Below are 19,005 nucleotides of genomic sequence, written 5' to 3' on the forward strand. Positions count from 1 at the left end.
TACAAAGGCTCTGGAAAAGTGAAATGGCTCCTTGCCCCCAAAAGTAATTCAGCAAATTCTGCGCTCTCAAGTAGACATGGTAAATGTTATTTATTAACTATTTTGTGTGACATAACTCTCTGATTTATGGGCATAACAATTAGAAGTTGTTACTTGCAATGCTCTGCAGCTAATCACTGGTATATATATCTCACTCCTCTGCTCCTTGTAATCTCTTCTGAAATCTACATTGTATCTCCATGTTACTTGCAATGCTCTGCAGCTAATCACTGGTATATATATCTCACTCCTCTGCTCCGTGTAATCTCTTCTGAAAATCTCTTCTGAAATCTACATTGTATCTCCATGTTACTTGCAATGCTCTGCAGGTAATCACGGGTATATATTTCTCACTCATCTACGTTGTTTAATCCATGATACTTTAAGGTCATCACACTTACTTTAACAGTTTATGATCCATGTTGAGTTGCCAGTCTGTTTTTTTTTCCTGCAGTTTTATGGTCTGCTGTTGTCTTAAGCTAGTTGATTGATTGCTAACAAGTTAAATCTGTGTAGATCTAAGCAGATACGTCAATACACATTGAGACATAGTCAAGGGGCAGCATTTATGCGGGGGCATTTATGCATATAGCATTTATGCATACTTTATCGAAGTGGCATAATTTATCAAAGTGCCTCGGCAGTTAGATATGGCAGTTAGACAGGGCAGGAGACAGGTAAGACATGCAAGACAATTAAATAAACTTGCTTCCAGGTCATCTGTTTTGCAAACAGTATTCACCATTTGTATTTGTGCCATTTACGTTCTGGCTTCTACAATAATCCACATTCACTGTTCTCCCACAAATTCTGCACACTTCATCCATATTAACCCCTCTCTCCTCTCTTCTCCTATGTACAGCTGTCATGCTCTCTTCACAATGTTATACCACACAGATCTATTCATTCCCACCATACAACACAGGAAACACTCTCACAAATCACTCAACCATCTGCTCACACTCTGTATCTTCCTTCTCTTAGTCACAGGTGATATTTCCCCTAATCCAGGACCCTCCAGTAATAATGTGGCGCCCAGCTGCGCTTGGTACCACAGATCCTAGAGGGGTGCATTACCGGATTTCTCCACAAGAGGCCCCCACAGCATACACACACCTCCACCTTCCACCTCAGACCACCAGAGGGAGCCCGATAGGGATATAAATAGGGAAGGTGGAACTAGGCAGCTGAGTGATTCAGCAGTTCCTGCTCAGACACAGAAGGAGTCAGTGCAGTCGAGCCAGAGCCTAGCAGTTCCTGCAGAAAGAGTTCAGTATAGTCTGTAGAGTGAGTCCAGACTAGAACTCACAGAGCTCAGGATAGAGAGCTAGGAGTGTGCCGACACTCTGAGAGTGGCGAAGAAGAGCAGCGTCCTGGCTGCAGTGTGTGTAGCCTAGCGAGGGCCTGAGCGGGGCCGAAGGCAAGTGGAAGAAAGTAACATAGGGGGCAGAGGAGCTTTACAAGCTCACCCCAGAAAGCATATACCGGACACCGGGTCTGAGTCTACGTGGATCTCCATGACCAGTAGAAAACAACCGGAACCCCTGGCGAACTACAAGTCCCAGGATCACCAAAAGCTGATACATACCAGGGTCAGGAATCACGGAGACCCTAGAGAATAGGGAGAGTGATCTCCAACAGAAGGCCCTATCACCAAGTCAGCAGGTGCAGAACAGAAACCAAGTTAGACCTAGCTCCAGGCAGGTCAGAAACTTACTACAGAGAGGCAAGAAACAGGAGGCCCTACACCAGCTCACTGGGGAGGATCCTGATATGCACCCTTCACCCTAGAGTACTTCGGATTGTGCCTGAACTTCCATCAGTAAAAGGTACTGAAGTGACTTTCGTGTGTGCTCCTATTCTTGCTCTGACCCTGCTGGGCCCCCGCTGTCCTGCATCCCCCCCTCCTACGCTGCCCTGAGGCCCTGCTCCACCTCTGGGGAGCGATACCATCTAAGCTGCCACAACACCGGCCTCAGTGGACTGCTGCAGCGCTGGTGATCCTCACCAGACACCACAGGTGGCGTCACGAACATTTACAAACCTATTATCCCAATATACATTCCCCTCTTTTCAGTTGTCCGCCCTGGGCCACGGACCGGGCCAGCCACCGTGATACCCCCCAAGCTTCTGAAGGCCCGGTGCCGAGTACCCCACGGCCCCAGGGGTGCGACAACTTCTGGCGTCACGAACAGGATCCCGTGCCCGCTGCAACTATGGAGTGTTTTGCCCGTTGCCACCGGGTACTGTGCGCCTTTATTCTGAACTATGTATTAAACTGTGGCAAAGATTGCCGCCATTGTTGGGCCGCCGAGCAGGAAGAAGGGCGTAACCGCGGGAAACTGAGGGGCGTATCTGCAAAAGCGTGCGAAGCCCCGGACACGCCCCACGCCTCGACGTCAAACCAGGAAGCGCCAGGTCCTGGAAGGAGCGTCGCTGAACGCTCTGACGTAGGACGCAAGTGACGCAAGGTCCTGAAGAAGACCGTCACCTGCGGAGCTGCGGCCTACCGGAAAGAAAGGAAGGTAGGCCACGGTTCGCTAGGGGGTGCCAGAATGTCCGATTAACAGCACAGCGCCGGAGCACCGGTTCACCGCCCTGATGTTCAACCCGAGCTCGGCACCGAGCAGGCCGAAGCGGAGGACTTGTAACCCCTGTCATACCCATGGCCCTGAATGTCCACAAGGTGGGGGAGGAGAGCAAACCCCCGCCATCTACGGCTGATGACCCGGCTGGGCCAGCCTATCATGGCCCGGTGCTTCCCCGGAAGGAGCACCATTATTGAACTGCTGAAAATGTTTTATATGTTTATAATGTTTTTGTTATGCAACATTTAAGAAATGTGCCTCCCATAAAGGGAAGATTGTTAATGTTTATTGTTTTATAAAATGTACTTCAGCCCGGGAGTGCTGAGCTTTGCTAGGGGGGAATGTGGCGCCCAGCTGCGCTTGGTACCACAGATCCTAGAGGGGTGCATTACCGGATTTCTCCACAAGAGGCCCCCACAGCATACACACACCTCCACCTTCCACCTCAGACCACCAGAGGGAGCCCGATAGGGATATAAATAGGGAAGGTGGAGCTAGGCAGCTGAGTGATTCAGCAGTTCCTGCTCAGACACAGAAGAAGTCAGTGCAGTCGAGCCAGAGCCTGGCAGTTCCCGCAGAAAGAGTTCAGTATAGTCTGTAGAGTGAGTCCAGACTAGAACTCACAGAGCTCAGGATAGAGAGCTAGGAGTGTGCCGACACTCTGAGAGTGGCGAAGAAGAGCAGCGTCCTGGCTGCAGTGTGTGTAGCCTAGCGAGGGCCCGAGCGGGGCCGAAGGCAAGTGGAAGAAAATAACATAAGGGGCAGAGGAGCTTTACAAGCTCACCCCAGAAAGCATATACCGGACACCGGGTCCGAGTCTACGTGGATCTTCATGACCAGTAGAAAACAACCGGAACCCCTGGCGAACTACATGTCCCAGGATCACCAAAAGCTGATATGTACCAGGGTCAGGAATCACGGAGACCCTAGAGAATAGGGAGAGTGATCTCCAACAGAAGGCCCTATCACCAAGTCAGCAGGTGCAGAACAGAAACCAAGTTAGGCCTAGCTCCAAGCAGGTCAGAAACTTACTACAGAGAGGCAAGAAACAGGAGGCCCTACACCCGCTCACTGGGGAGAATCTGGATGTGCACCCCTCACCCTACAGTGCTCCGGGATGTGCCTGAATTTCCATCAGTAAAAGGTACTGAAGTGACTTTCGTGTGTGCTCCTATTCTTGCTCTGACCCGGCTGGGCCCCCTCTGTCCTGCATCCCCCCTCCTACGCTGCCGTGAGGCCCTGCTCCACGTGTGGGGAGTGATACCATCTAAGCTGCCATAACACCGGCTTAAGTGGACTGCTGCAGCGCTGGTGATCCTCACCAGACACCAGAGGTGGCGTCACGAACATTTACAAACTTATTATCCCAATATACATTCCCCTCTTTTCAGTTGTCCGCCCTGGGCCATGGACCGGGCCAGCCACTGTGATACCCCCCCAAGCTTCTGAAGGCCCGGTGCCGAGAAACCCACAGCCCCGGGGGCGCGACAAATTCATTACCTCTTTCCCTGTTACATTCAGTAACCCTGCTAATCTCATTAATATTCCCTGCATATTTTCTGTCTCATTCAACTGTGCCCTTTGGAATGCGCGCTCAGCATGTAATAAACTCTCTTACATCCATGACTTTTTCCTCTCTAATTCCCTCAACCTTCTGGCTCTCACTGAAACCTGGATCCAGCAGTAGACACCACCGCCGCTGCTGCTCTCTCCTATGGTGGCCTGACAACAGATCAGGTGGAGGTGTTGGTCTGCTTCTTTCAACAAAATGTACTTTTCAGGGTATCCCCCCAGTACCCTCCCTTATCTTCCCTTCTTTTGAGGCCCACACAGTCAGACTCTACCTGCCCTTCTCCCTGCGAGTGGCCGTTGTCTATCGCCCTCCAGGTCCTTCCCGTCAGTTCCTGGATCACTTTGCTGCCTGGCTTCCAAATTTTCTATCCTGTGCCATCCCCACAATATTCATGGGAGATTTTTACATCCCAATTGGTGATCCTCTTTCCCCATCTGCCGCTCACCTTTTATCACTAACCTCCTCCTTCGGCCTTTCACAGCTTGCTAATTCTCCTACACATGAGGACGGGAACACATTGGACCTGATCTTCTCCCGGCTTTGCTCAGTACATGACTTTACTAACTCTCCCCTTCCACTGTCTGACCATAATCTTCTTTCATTCTCTGTCAAGAACTGTGACTCTACTCAAGACCCCCCCACTTTCCACACTTATAGAAATATTCACGCCATTAACATCCAGAAAGTTATGAAAAAGTTGCAATCATCATTGGCCACAATCTCCTCCCTCTCATGTCCCGACTCTGCATTGAAGCATTATAACGAAATAATGCTATGCGCCCTGGATGAAGCCGCACCTCCTACACAAAGAACAATTCGGCATAGATGGCGACAACCCTGGCACACACCTCAAACATGTCTTCTCCAGCGGTGTTCCAGGTGCGCTGAAAGGCTGTGGAGAAAATCTAATCTGCCCGAAGATTTCCTCCATTATAAATTTATGCTGAAAACATATAACTCTGCGCTTCACCTCTCCAAACAAACCTACTTTAACAACCTCATCATCTCACTTTCCAATAATCCTAAACGACTCTTTGACACGTTTCATTCTCTCCTCAATCAAACAGCACAGGCCCCAATCACCGACCTCAGCGCTGACGATCTGGCCAATTATTTCAAAGAAAAAATTGACCATATCCGACAGGAAATTTTCTCCCAATCCCCAAATGTTATGCATGCTCTCCCCTGCCACATTGTATCTTGCTCACTTTCTGACTTTGAACCAGTCATGGAAGATGAAGTGATCAGGCTCCTTGCATCTTCTCGCCCTACCACCTGCACCAGTGACCCTATTCCCTCACATCTCCTTCAGTCCCTTGCTCCAGCTGTCACCACTCACCTAACTAAAATTTTCAACCTCTCCCTCTCATCTGGTATCTTTCCCTCTTCTTTTAAACATGCCAGCATACATCCATTACTTAAAAAACCATCCCTTGACCAGAACTGCACAGCCAACTACAGACCTGTTTCCAATCTTCCCTTTATCTCTAAACTCCTGGAACGCCTGGTCCATTCCCGTCTAATCCGCTATCTCTCAGACAACTCTCTTCTTGACCCTTTACAATCTGGTTTCAGCTCTTTACATTCTACTGAAACTGCCCTCACTAAAGTCTCTAATGATCTACTAACAGCTAAATCTAATGGTCACTACTCCTTGCTGATTCTCCTGGATCTCTCTGCAGCATTCGACACTGTGGATCACCAGCTCCTCCTCACTATGCTCCGCACTATTGGCCTCAAGGACACTGTTCTCTCCTGGTTCTCCTGCTATCTCTCTGACCGCTCCTTCTCTGTGTCTTTCGCCGGCTCCTCCTTCTCTCTCCTTCCCCTTACTGTCGGGGTTCCTCAATGATCAGTCCTAGGCCCCCTTCTTTTCTCCTTATATACCGCTCCCATTGGACAAACAATCAGCAGATTCGGTTTTCAGTACCATCTCTATGCTGATGACACCCAATTATACACCTCTTCTCCAGACATCACAACTGCATCACTACAAAAGACCAGTAATTGTCTTTCTGCTGTGTCTAACTTTATGTCCTCCCTCTGTCTAAAACTGAACCTGTCAAAAACTGAACTACTCGTATTTCCTCCCTCCACTAACCTACCTGTGCCCGATATTGCCATTTCCGTTTGTGGCTCAACCATTACTCCCCAGCAACAAGCCCGCTGTCTTGGGGTCATTTTTTACTCAGATCTTTCCTTCACTCCTCACATGAAATCACTCGCTCGTTCATGTCATCTACATCTCAAAAACATCTCAAGAATCAGGACTTTTCTCACCTTTGACTCGGCAAAAACTCTTACTGTAGCTCTTATTCATTCTCGTCTGGACTACTGCAACTCTCTACTTATCGGGCTCCCTCTTACTAAACTCTCCCCTCTCCAATCCGTCCTTAACGCAGCAGCCAGGATCATATTCACAGATGCCTCTTCCCTGTGCCAGTCATTGCATTGGTTACCCATCCAATATAGAGTTCAATTTAATCTTATCACGCTTACCCACAAAGCGCTCCATGCTTCAGTACCCCCCTACATCTCCTCCCTTGTCTCAGTCTACCACCCTACACGTGCCCTCCATTCTGCCAGTGACTTAAAACTAAAATCCTCCATAATCCGAACTTCCCACTCCCGTCTCCAAGATTTCTCGCTTGCTGCGCCAATTCTTTGGAATGCACTACCCAGGACAGTTCGATTAATTCCCAATATCCACAGTTTCAAGCGGACCCTAAAAACCCATTTCTTTAGACTGGCGTATCGCCTCCGCACACTATCTGTCCATCCCAGTTGTCCGTCCCAGTTTTCCCCCATATTAAAATCTTCATCAATTTCAGATTCATACCATCCATGCACTGAATACCCTCGGTCAGGACTGCACACATACTGGCAGGCGACCAGTCCATGTATTATTTATCCTATTTAGTATATCAAGGCTGCATTATACAATATATGTACATTCTACCTTTTGTGTCTCCCCCATTTCCTCATAGACTGTAAGCTTGCGAGCAGGGACCTCACTCCTTTCGATATGAGATATGCTTATTCTGTATTGTCTGTATAAGTCCCCCCTAAAATTTGTAAAGTGCTGCGGAATATGTTGGCACTATAAAAATAAAAATTATTATTATTATTATTAGAAGTTTGAAAATTGCAAAATTTTCCAAATTTTCGCCAAATTTCCAATATTTTTACAAATAAACGCAAGTCATATTGAATGAATTTTACCACTGTCATGAAGTACAATATGTCTCGAAAAAACAATCTCAGAATCAGTGGGATCCATTGAAATGTTCCAGAGTTATTACCACATAAAGTGACACTGGTCAGAATTTTAAAATAGTACATTTTTGGAACAAAAAAATGTGTTCACCTGTAGCAGATCAAGCATTTTTTTTTATTTCAAACCACCATAATTTCACACAAAGCAGGTTAAACGATATGGATAACAATGGTCAATTTTTGGAACAAAAAAAATTAGTCACCTGTAGCAGGTCAAACCACCATAATGTCCACAAAGCAGGTTAAACATGACAATTAGTGATGAGAGAGTATGTTCGGTTAACCCTTTCGGCGAGTATGCGCGGGCGAGTACCGAGTATCTTCAGTGTGCTCGGTGATATGTTTGAATCACTTCCGTGTGCATGATTTGCGACTGTTTGACAGCTTTAATACATGTGAGGAATGCTTAAGAAACAAGTGACTCGCCCCCTGGGCCGTGGGGTACCCGGAACCGGGCCTTCTGGTGTACGGTGCTGATGGGGGTAGTAGTGGCAACCCGATCCCGTGTCTCAGGGTGGTCAGACCAAATGGTGGCAGTCTATTTATCAGTGTTTTGAATGTCTGACTACGCCACCCATGGATTGCGGTCAGGGATAACCGCCGCTGCAAGGCAGACCGCTGAGGCTGGTGTTGGTGTGCAGCACAGGGGTAGGATAACTCCCCACGGGAAGAGTGTAGCCTCAGGGCAGTGTAAGTGGATGCTGGGGGTGATAGTGCAGGCCGCAACAGTAAGAGTTCAGAGTCCACTTCAAACAGTCCGGGGTCTTTATTGTAGGGATTATTAATGACCCAACAGTAGTACCGGTTAGGAATGGGCCTGGGTGTCTGAGAGCATTCGGGCGAGCCCCACTGGTCAGGATGAGTGTGTAGGCCTACCGTTCTCTCTATGCTCTTTCTGACTATCCCCCTCTTCGTGGTGTAATAGCCCACGTCCCTGAGCTGGCCGTGTACTTCTCGCCTGTATGGCTTGTGACTCGGGCCTTAGGTACCTTTTGCTTTCTCCTCGCTGTACTGGTCCCTCTGTGTGGCTTAGCCTCCAGGCTTCTTAGGCCAAGGGACCTGCAATCCCTTGCGGGCTGGTTCTCTGCTGCTGGGCTTGCAACCCTGACAGCCTCGGACTGACAGGGTTGCAAGCCCAGCAGCCTCGGACCCCAATGTCCGGTTGCGTGATTCTCTCAGCCAGGACCGGCTCTCGTCGCCTCTGTCCCTGGCTTGCAGTCTCTCCTCTGCCTCACGGACTCCTCAGCTACAGCTGAACTGTCCCTCCTTCTCTGGGACTAGTCTCAGTCCTGAGCTAGGTCGTCCAGTTCTCCCTAACCCTGCCCCCAGTTCCAGCTTTTATAGGGGCAGCCAGCTCCCCCTACTGGCCTGGGACAGGAGGTGCTGTATGCTAATTGTCCCTAACCAGGGAACCTCCCTCCTGCTCTCAGACACAGCCTTTATTATTTGTGGCATCCAGGCCTGGGGTGACACATTCCCCCCTAGTAAAATTTAGTACTCCGGACTAAACAGGAAACACAAATACAGGGTAAAAATGACAACATAACATATTTACAAGTACATTTTGTCCTTAAGGTCACGGCGTTTCCGTGACTGGGTGTCCATATCACCCAACAAGGTGAAGTTTTGAACGGCGCGGGGACCTGTCTCCATAAACCCCAAGTTCCTGGCCTTGGGCGTGGCGACAAGGCTGAGCTACCTACTTTGGGCCACAAGGGAGCCACGCTGGACAGGTTTTTCTTCTGTGGCCATCTTCGCAAGAGGGCACCAAGTGCAACTATTTACATGGTAGTTCCGGCCATTCAGTGTCCATGACCTGTCAGTCCATTGTATCTAGGAAAACTGGGAAAACAATATTAATAACCAGGTAATAAACGTAAAACATTTGCAATATACAGCATTTAGATCTTCCAGCGAGCTGGTATTTGACCCCTAGTGCTCCGGGTTGACCTGCGTAACCCACTGTCTGGTGGTGGTCTAACCTGGCTTTCCCCACTAGAATTTAGGGTACAGCTACTAGCTGGGTTTACAGGCAGGGCAGGCAGCTGTCTGCGGGTCCTTTGGTTTACCGCAGGCATGGCAGGCTCACTGTCAGCAGAAGGTTGACTCTCCTGGGCTGCTGGCATGGGCTTGTTCCTCTTGTTCTTCCTGCTCTCCTGTAGGTTCCTGCTGGGTTGGCTGAAGGAAGTATAGGACGGGTACTACTATGGCGTCGTTTATCCGAGTCCAGGACCGGGGAAACTCTCCAAGAACTGTTCTGATCATTTCTTCCTCGTCCTCTGCGGGTTCAAGGTCATCTTGATCTTCTCCTGCACTCTGTAGTTGCTCGAGGCACCGTTTTAGGTGGTCTCTGGAGACAGTGCTAGTGGTTTCTCCTCCATCCTTGGTAATTACACATACCTTCGAGTTGTCGTGGTTGGACGGCAGTACTGTGTACGGGTCTCTCTCCCACTGGTCATCCAGCTTGTGAAGCCTTCTCTTCCGCTTCAGGACCTGCTCGCCAGGTTCCAGGGGACCAACAGGGGCGTGTTGGTTGAAGAGCCTCTCTTGCTTTTCTCTCGCTTGAGCCAGACTCCTCTCCACACTCTCCTGTACCTTCTTGTACTGTAGCCGCCGTTCCGTATCCCAGTCCGCATCTGGGGAGGTGTCCTCGGGTGTCAGGACTCCCATCTCCAGGTCTATCGGCAGCTTACCTGGTCTTGCTCGCATCAGGTAAGCTGGGGTGCAATTGGTAGCATTCACCGGGATATGGTTGTATAAGTCTATCAGGTCCGGCAGCTTTTCCGGCCACAGTCTGCGTTCCTCCAGGGGCAACGTTTTGAGGAGATCAATGACGATATTATTCATTTTCTCACACAGCCCGTTGGTTTGCGGGTGGTAAGGCGTTGTCCGAATCTTCTTACAGCCGTAGAGGTTGCAGAACTCCTGGAAGATTTCCGCCTCGAACGCTGGACCTTGATCTGTCAAGACCTGTTCCGGATACCCGTGTGGACGGCAGAAGTGTTGTTGGAAGGCTCTGGCCGCTGTTTGGGCTGTCAAGTCCTTAACGGGAACCACCACCAGGAACCGGGAATAGTGGTCCACTATTGTCAGGGCATAGACATAGCCCGACTGGCTTGGAGCCAATTTCACATGGTCCAGAGCTACCAGCTCAAGAGGCTGCCTGGTGACGATGGGCCTCAAGGGTGTCTTCTGGCTGGTACAGTCCTTCCTTCTGAGGTTACATGGGCCGCAGTCCCTGCACCACTTCTCTATGGCCCCTCTCATTCCGACCCAGTAGAACTGCTCTCTCAGTAGGAACTCCAGTTTCTTCCACCCGAAGTGTCCCGCTCTGTCATGGTAGGCCTCCAGGACCATTGCTGCATCTCGCCTCGGGACCACTACCTGTCAGGTCAGCTCGTGCGTCCGGTGGTTGACAAGCCTTCTGCACAGCTTACCTTCGTAGAGGAACAGCCTGCTTTTCTCCTTCCATAACTGCTTGGCTTCCTCTAGAGCGTCCGGGCCAGGGCTAGCGTCTGCCTGGGTCAACAGGTCTTTCACCAGGCGAATTGCAGGGTCGCTATCTTGCGTTTCATCCCAGCCGTGGTGGGGTAAGGGGTTGAACATGATGGTGGTTAGGTCTTTGTCTCTTACCCGGTGAGAATACTGAGTGGCCCCATACCGGTGGAACGCAGGGAGCTCTACTTCCTCCAGCTCTTCCGAGTCTTCTTCCCCTTCGGGTAGGTGGGGCATTCTCGATAGGGCATCTGCGTTGGCGTTGGTTTTGCCTGCCCGGTATTTGATTGTGAAGTCATAGTTCGATAGCTGGGCCATCCACCGCTGTTCCAGGGCACCAAGTCTTGCATTGTCCAGGTGTGTCAATGGGTTGTTGTCCGTGTACACGGTGAACTTTGCTGAGGCCAGGTAATGTTTAAACCGTTCTGTGACGGCCCACACCACTGCCAAGAATTCTAGCTTGAAGGAGCTGTAATTCTCCGGGTTTCTTTCATTGTGCCTCAGCTTCCGGCTGGTGTACGCGATCACCCTTTCTCTGCCCTGTTGGTTCTGTGACAGTACGGCTCCCAGCCCCACATTACTGGGGTCTGTGTGGAGGATAAAAGGCTGGCCATAATCGGGGTAGGCCAGGATCTCATCCCCCATGAGGGCCATCTTCAACTGGCGGAAGGACTCCTCTTCCGGCTTGTCCCACTTGAAGGGTGGCTTGTGACTTCTGGATTTAGACTGACCTATCAGGAGGTCCTGCATTGGAGCTGCCATCTTTGTGAACCCGGGGATGAACCTTCGGTAGTAGCCTACCAACCCGAGGAATTGCCTCACTTCTTTGATGTTAGAGGGGCTTGGCCAGCTCTTGATTACTGTAACCTTGTCAGGGTCGGGGGCTACTCCCTCTGCACTCACCACGTGTCCTAGGTACTGTACCTTCGGCTTTAACAGATGGCACTTGGAGGGTTTCACTTTCATGCCAAAGCCTGCCAGGGCCTCGAACACCTCGGCCAGGTGCTTTAGATGGTCCTCGTAAGTCTTCGAATAGACAATCACGCCATCCAGGTAGAGTAGGACTGGCTCAAAGTTTCGGTGCCCTAGACAGCATTCCATCAGCCTCTGGAAGGTCCCGGGTGCATTGCAGAGCCCGAATGGCATACAGTTGAATTCACTTAATCCCATCGGGGTGGTGAAGGCGGTCTTCTCCTTGTCAGCCTCTGCCACAGGAACCTGCCAGTACCCGCTAGTAAGGTCCAAAGTAGAGAAGAAATTAGCTGATTTTAGTGCGGCCAAAGACTCCTCTATTCTAGGCAATGGGTATGCGTCTTTATGGGTGATACGATTGACTTGTCTATAGTCCAAGCACATTCTCATGGTACCGTCTTTCTTTTTTACCAGAACCAAGGGGGCTGCCCAGGGGCTACAGCTGTCTCTAATGACCCCGGCTTCTTTCATTTCTCTCAGCATGCCCTTTGCGTTCTGATAGTGTGCGGGGGGTACAGGTCTGTATCTCTCTTTTATTGGTAGGTGGCTCCCCATGGGGATGTGGTGTTCTACCCCTTTCACCCTGCCAAAGTCTAGCAGGTGCTTACTAAAGATTCTCTCGTACTCCTGAACCACCCGGTAGACTGCTTGTTTTTTGTGCAAGGGAGTGGAGTCAGCACCCACGTGGAGCTTCTGGCACTAGTCCTCCTTGGGTTTCTGGGAGCCATTACCGTCCGCCTGGGGAGATGGAGGCAAGGGTTCCACGGCCCTGACAGCATTGTGTTCAACAGTATACAATTTGGCTAGTGTAGCGTACCGGGGCAAGTGTACTTCCCTTTCCCCAATGTTTAAGATCCGGAAGGGCACCCTTCCATGGCGGACATCGACCACCCCCCGGGCTGTCAAAATGGTGGGCCTGCTGTCTGAGTACACGGGTTCTACCATGGCTTGGTAGTCTCTCCCTCTTAACCCGATTGCAGTCCGACACCAGATCATCATTTCACTTTTGGGAGGCATGGCAATGGGGAACGGGTCGCTCATCCTCACGCTACCGATCTCACCACCAGACAGTTCTACCTGTTGCCGTCTCATCAGGGCTCTTATCTCTTTCTGGAGGACCCTCTGTTGGCTGGAGCTCGCATTCATCGCCACCTGCTGCAAAATTACAATTACTTCTGAAAGACAATTTTAAATCACGTTAGTACCCAAGGTTATTTTAGGGTGACTTTCTCGACGGTCAATGTCCACAATGATCACTCCCTGTGCCCGCAGTTCAACTTTACCAATCTTAGCGGTCATCTCTCTGAACCCCATCTGCGGCACGGGCTAGCCATTGCTGGCGATGATGTTCAACTCATTGTCTGGATAACGGGTTATGTCAGTGTCACGCCAATACTGCTTAAAAAGTACATAGGGGATGGTAGTTACTTGTGACCCAGTATCCAGCAGTGCACTCATGGGGATCCCGTCCAGCACTATGGGTAAAACTGGGCGTCCCCCCACATACTTATCACGCCAATTAGACAGGCCTGATGACCTTATGCCTGGGGGTTGGCCCTCTGCCCCAGGTCGGACCCATTTAAAGTACAGTACCTGGCTACGTGTCCCGGCTGGCTGCAACGGCGGCAAATCGGCTGTCCATCCTCAGTGTAACAGTCGGTGGGTCTCCCTCTGAATGACGGGATCCTCCTCTGTCGACGCCACGGGACATCTTCCGGACTGGAAGCCAGCTTGATTGGTCCTGATGGGTCCATCTGTAACGACTGTACGGTCCTGGTCAATGCAGCAACACTCTTTGTTAGTTCTTGGACCTGGTGGTGCAGGTTTGCAGGCGGGGATGGGTTTAGAGCCTGCGCAGCAGCCCCCACAAGGTCTGCGGGGTAGGGCGCCGCCCCCTGGTGGTAAGTGATGACAGGGCGCCGGGAAACTACAGCGCCACCTGGTGCGGGTTCTCGGAGCACCCAGATGGCCCTATCTTTGAACTGTGCAAAAGTTAAATCGGGGTTCTGTAGGGCCATGAGGCGCAGCTGGGTTCCGTGGGCGCTGGACAGCAGACCTTCTGTGAACTGGTCAGTCAATAATTTATCTGTATCCTGCACGCTGCCAGGGTCAGCTTGCTTGATTGCTCCCAAGGCTTCCTGTAAATTTAGGGCATAATCTCTGATGCTATCTTGAGCTCACTGCTTACATCCATAGAACCACATTTTGATTTCTGCTGAGGTACGGGTATCAAAGGTGTCCCGTAGACGGGTCAGAACCCCCCTTACAGTCCTTTTCTCCTCAGCTGTCCAAGACTTTACCTCCCGCTGGGCCGCACCAGTTAACTGCCCTATCAGTATGCTTACTTTCTGTTCTTCTGTCAGGGGATAAACTTTGAACAGGCTATATAGCCTTTCTTTAAAGTCGCCCAAGGTATGCGACTCGCCGGCATACTGTGGCAGCCAGGCCGCTCCGGGGATATAGGGCATGGAGAACGGCATCACAGCTGCAGCGGCTACGCTGGTGGTAGAGGGTCCCTCCGTGTCCGACATCTTCCTCCCCCTTAGTTAACCGTGGCCTACCTTCCAGCGATCCTCTTCTGTAGGCCGCGGCTCCACTCGCGATGCTCACGGTGATGACGTCAGCGTCCGCTGGATCTCCTTCCAGGACCTTGTGCAGCGTCTCAGCGTAGGGCGGGGCTTCAGGTCTCGCGCGTTTTTGACGTCCACGCCCCTCTTCTTCCCGCGCGGCGTCCCGAAGATGGCGCCCGATGGCGGGAAACGGCTCCGATTGGCGGGAAATGGCCCTGAATGGCGGGAAACTTCACTCAGGTAAGTATAAAGTCTTTTTCAGGCACGCAATACCCGTTTGTGGCGGGTTGGTCACAATCCTGCCGACTACGCCAAAAAGCTGACTCGCCCCCTGGGCCGTGGGGTACCCGGAACCGGGCCTTCTGGTGTACGGTGCTGATGGGGGTAGTAGTGGCAACCCGATCCCGTGGCTCAGGGTGGTCAGACCAAATGGTGGCAGTCTATTTATCAGTGTTTGAATGTCTGACTACGCCACCCTTGGATTGCGGTCAGGGATAACTGCCGCTGCAAGGCAGACCGCTGAGGCTGGTGTTGGTGTGCAGCACAGGGGTAGGATAACTCCCCACGGGAAGAGTGTAGCCTCAGGGCAGTGTAAGTGGATGCTGGGGGTGATAGTGCAGGCCGCAACAGTAAGAGTTCAGAGTCCGCTTCAAACAGTCCGGGGTCTTTATTGTAGGGATTATTAATGACCCAACAGTAGTACCGGTTAGGAATGGGCCTGGGTGTCTGAGAGCATTCGAGTGAGCCCCACTGGTCAGGGTGAGTGTGTAGGCCTACCGTTCTCTCTATGCTCTTTCTGACTATCCCCCTCTTCGTGGTGTAATAGCCCACGTCCCTGAGCTGGCCGTGTACTTCTCGCCTGTATGGCTTGCGACTCGGGCCTTAGGTACCTTTTGCTTTCTCCTCGCTGTACTGGTCCCTCTGTGTGGCGGAGCCTCCAGGCTTCTTAGGCCAAGGGACCTGCAATCCCTTGTGGGTTGGTTCTCTGCTGCTGGGCTTGCAACCCTGACAGCCTCGGACCCCAATGTCCGGTTGCGTGATTCTCTCAGCCAGGACCGGCTATCGTCGCCTCTGTCCCTGGCTTGCAGTCTCTCCTCTGCCTCACGGACTCCTCAGCTACAGCTGAACTGTCCCTCCTTCTCTGGGACTAGTCTCAGTCCTGAGCTAGGTCATCCAGTTCTCCCTAACCCTGCCCCCAGTTCCAGCTTTTATAGGGGCAGCCAGCTCCCCCTACTGGCCTGGGACAGGAGGTGCTGTATGCTAATTGTCCCTAACCAGGGAACCTCCCTCCTGCTCTCAGACACAGCCTTTATTATTTGTGGCATCCAGGCCTGGGGTGACACACAAGCATTCCTCACATCACGGGAGTGATTCAAACATATCACACGATAGCATACTTGCCGAAAGGGTTAACCGAACATACTCGCTCATCACTAATGACAATATAGTAAATTTTTTCACCCAAAACAATGTCGTCACCTGCAGCAGCTGTATATTTAGCAATGGACTGCAAAGCCCTAAGCCCCCTACCTGCTCCAGCAGCTGTCCCTAGGCTAAATGCAGAATGTATCACATAGAAACAGAAAAGCAAAAGATTAGCTCTTAGAAGAACTTTTAATATGAGGGTTCAGCATCAGCAACATTATCACCACTAGAGGACTCTGATTCCTGACACTGTGCACACACACTCCTGAACAACTACTCTTTCTCTCCAATCACAACTGTCCCTGAGTTTGCAGATCTGCACTGCCCCATAGTATAACATCGGTCCGAGTGCTACCGATAAAACATCAGATAGCACTCGTCCAAAGTATATGCTTGTGTGAGCGAGCCCTTAAGCTGACTATTAAGACTAAGCAGTCGAGTGTGAGTGCATGATAATTAACACTATTTTGGGCTATTACATATGACTTGTATCCTGCAAATTTCACCACTTTTCCCATCTGCAGATTCAATTCTCTAATTTTGAGTTGTCTCTGAGCCAGTGGGTGGAGATCAGCTGCTATGATGTCTCCCATGCACAGTACACAGAAACATGGATTTTCCCACACTCCTGTGTCTATGTAGAATATGTAAACTGAACCAGTGACTTGTGCTACACATTATACATCTATATTAACCCCTTCCCGACATGCTGCGTACATGTACTGCTCTGCGGGAGCTGTGTTCCCGTAAAGAGCAATAAATGTACGGCGTGTTACAGATCCGAGTGGTGGAACCTCTGTGCTGCGGTGCAAGGAGGGACCAGAGAGGCGTGACTAAGTACCTACTCGGCCTGACCAAGGTCGCACAGCGGCTCAATCGACTCCGTGTACAAGGGAGGGACCGAGCAGGGGGACCAGGTGCCACTCTGGGACCGACCTTGTATGAGAGCAGGTGACTCCCGCGGGTCAGATGGCAGGAACTGACCGGTACAGCGCATGAGTACGGCAGGCAGGCTGATGGGTGGTCCGGGTAGACAAGCAAGCTGATTCGGCTGATAGCCAGATGGGTGCTCTGGGTAGGCAGGCTGGCGGGCACAACGGTTAACTGGCAGGTGCCTCCAGGTAAGCAGGCTGGCGGGCATGGCAGGTAACAGACAGGTGCTTCCAGGTAAGCAGGCTGGTGGGAACGGCAGGTAACAGGCAGGTGCTTCCAAGTAAGCAGGCTGGCGGGCATGGCAGGTAGCAGGCAGGTGCTTCCAGGTAAGCAGGCGGGCAGAGCCCATAGACAGACTGGCAGACTGGACTGTAGACTGACTGTCAGGCTGGATAGAAGTCAGACTGGCGGACAGGACTGACTTGCTTCAGCCCTTAGGTCCCTCTGCAACAGTAAGAAACACAGAGCAACAACCTTGCACGGGCACCTCCATATTGGAGGAGGTGCTTTAAATAGGGAAAGTCCGCCGGCCATTGTCCGGGGACTTTTTAGGACGGCGCACGTGGCCCCTTTAAGAGGGAGGGAGCGCGTGCGCCCTAAGCACAGTGCCCGGGAAGCTGCTTGCACCAGCAGCAGCAGGGAGGCCAGAAGACGCCAGACCAGGAGCGCGGCGGCAAGGGGGGCGGCGTCTCTGCCTGGCAGGGGGCAGAGACGCCGATGCTACATGGCGCAATGATTGGGCGGGCTCACGCTGAGCACAGCCACAATCACATGCGGTTGTCAGCTCTATGTGAGAGCTGAAACCCCGCAGCAACGCCCACAATCGGTGCTACGGGGTGTCAGGTGCTATCGTTGTATTGATAGTCTCCATAGTCACCTCCGGTTCCAAGATGGCAGCGGGGTCCTTCAGGGTCCTGCAGGAATGTGGCCACTCAGCGCCTGATCAGAGAGCAGAAGCTGAGATGCCTCCTTCCTGCCTGTCAGACACTGCTCTGATGCTCTGCAGTGCAGATGCATTGCAGAGCATCAGATCAGTGATCTGACAGTTTGAAAATGATGTCCCAACCCGGGACAATGTAAAAAAGTAAAAAAAACAGTTAATAGAAGTTATAATATTTAAAAAAAAATTACAAAATAAAGAAGAAAAAACTGAAAAAATATTAATCCAATAAATAGATTTTTCTGTGTAAAAAAAAATAAACAAAAAAGTACAATCCGACCTATAAAACTGTTCCACTAGTTAACCCCTTCAGTGAACGCTGAAAAAAAATAAATGAAAAACAAGGCAAAAAAAACGATGGTTTATCATCATACTGCCGAACAAAACGTGGAATAAAACGCGTTCAAAAAGAAGCCTGTGAATAAATATGGTACCACTGAAGATGTCATCTTGTCCCACAAAAAACAAGCCACCATAGAGCTCTGTCAGTGGAAAAATTAAAAAGTTATAGCGCTCAGAATAAAGTGATGCCAAAATAGTTATTTTTTCTATAAAATAGTTTTTATTGTGTAAAAGCGGCAAAACATAAAAAAAAACAATATAAATGTATTTCTGTAATCGTACTGACCCAAAGAATAAAGCTGCCTTATCAATTTTACCACACGTGGAACAGCATAAAAAAATCCCCTAAAAACAATTCCTGAATTGCTGGCTTTTGTTCATTCTGCCTCCCCAAAAAAATGGAAAAATGTGATTTCTTTATTTTCATGCCTCAACCTTATAAACTTCTGTGAAGCACCTGGGGGTTCAAGATGCTCACCACACATCTAGATAAGTTCCCTGAGGGGTCTAGTTTCCAAAATGATGACACTTGTGAGGGGTTTCCACTTTTTAGGAACGTCAGGAGCTCTCCAAGCGCAACATGGAGTCCTCTAATTATTCCGGTGTAAGAAATACCATTATCGTGAACAATATCTATATCTAATGACAAGGATACTGAACAACAACAATAATAAGTTATATTGCAATTGATAGCACCAATATCAAACATTAAAAATATCACACAACAACAATATCCCTACATAGATTCTAGGGAAATATGCTTCCCTAGATATGCTCTGAGACGCTCGGCCGTCTTATACGCTCGTGTGAGCGCGGCCTTAGAGAGATCTCTGTACTGACCGCTCATATATT

Source organism: Phyllobates terribilis, unplaced genomic scaffold (genome assembly GCF_046119375.1).
Source record: "Phyllobates terribilis strain yellow unplaced genomic scaffold, ASM4611937v1 Scaffold_1__5_contigs__length_1240528914, whole genome shotgun sequence".
In the NCBI taxonomy this organism is placed as follows: Eukaryota; Metazoa; Chordata; class Amphibia; order Anura; family Dendrobatidae; genus Phyllobates; species Phyllobates terribilis.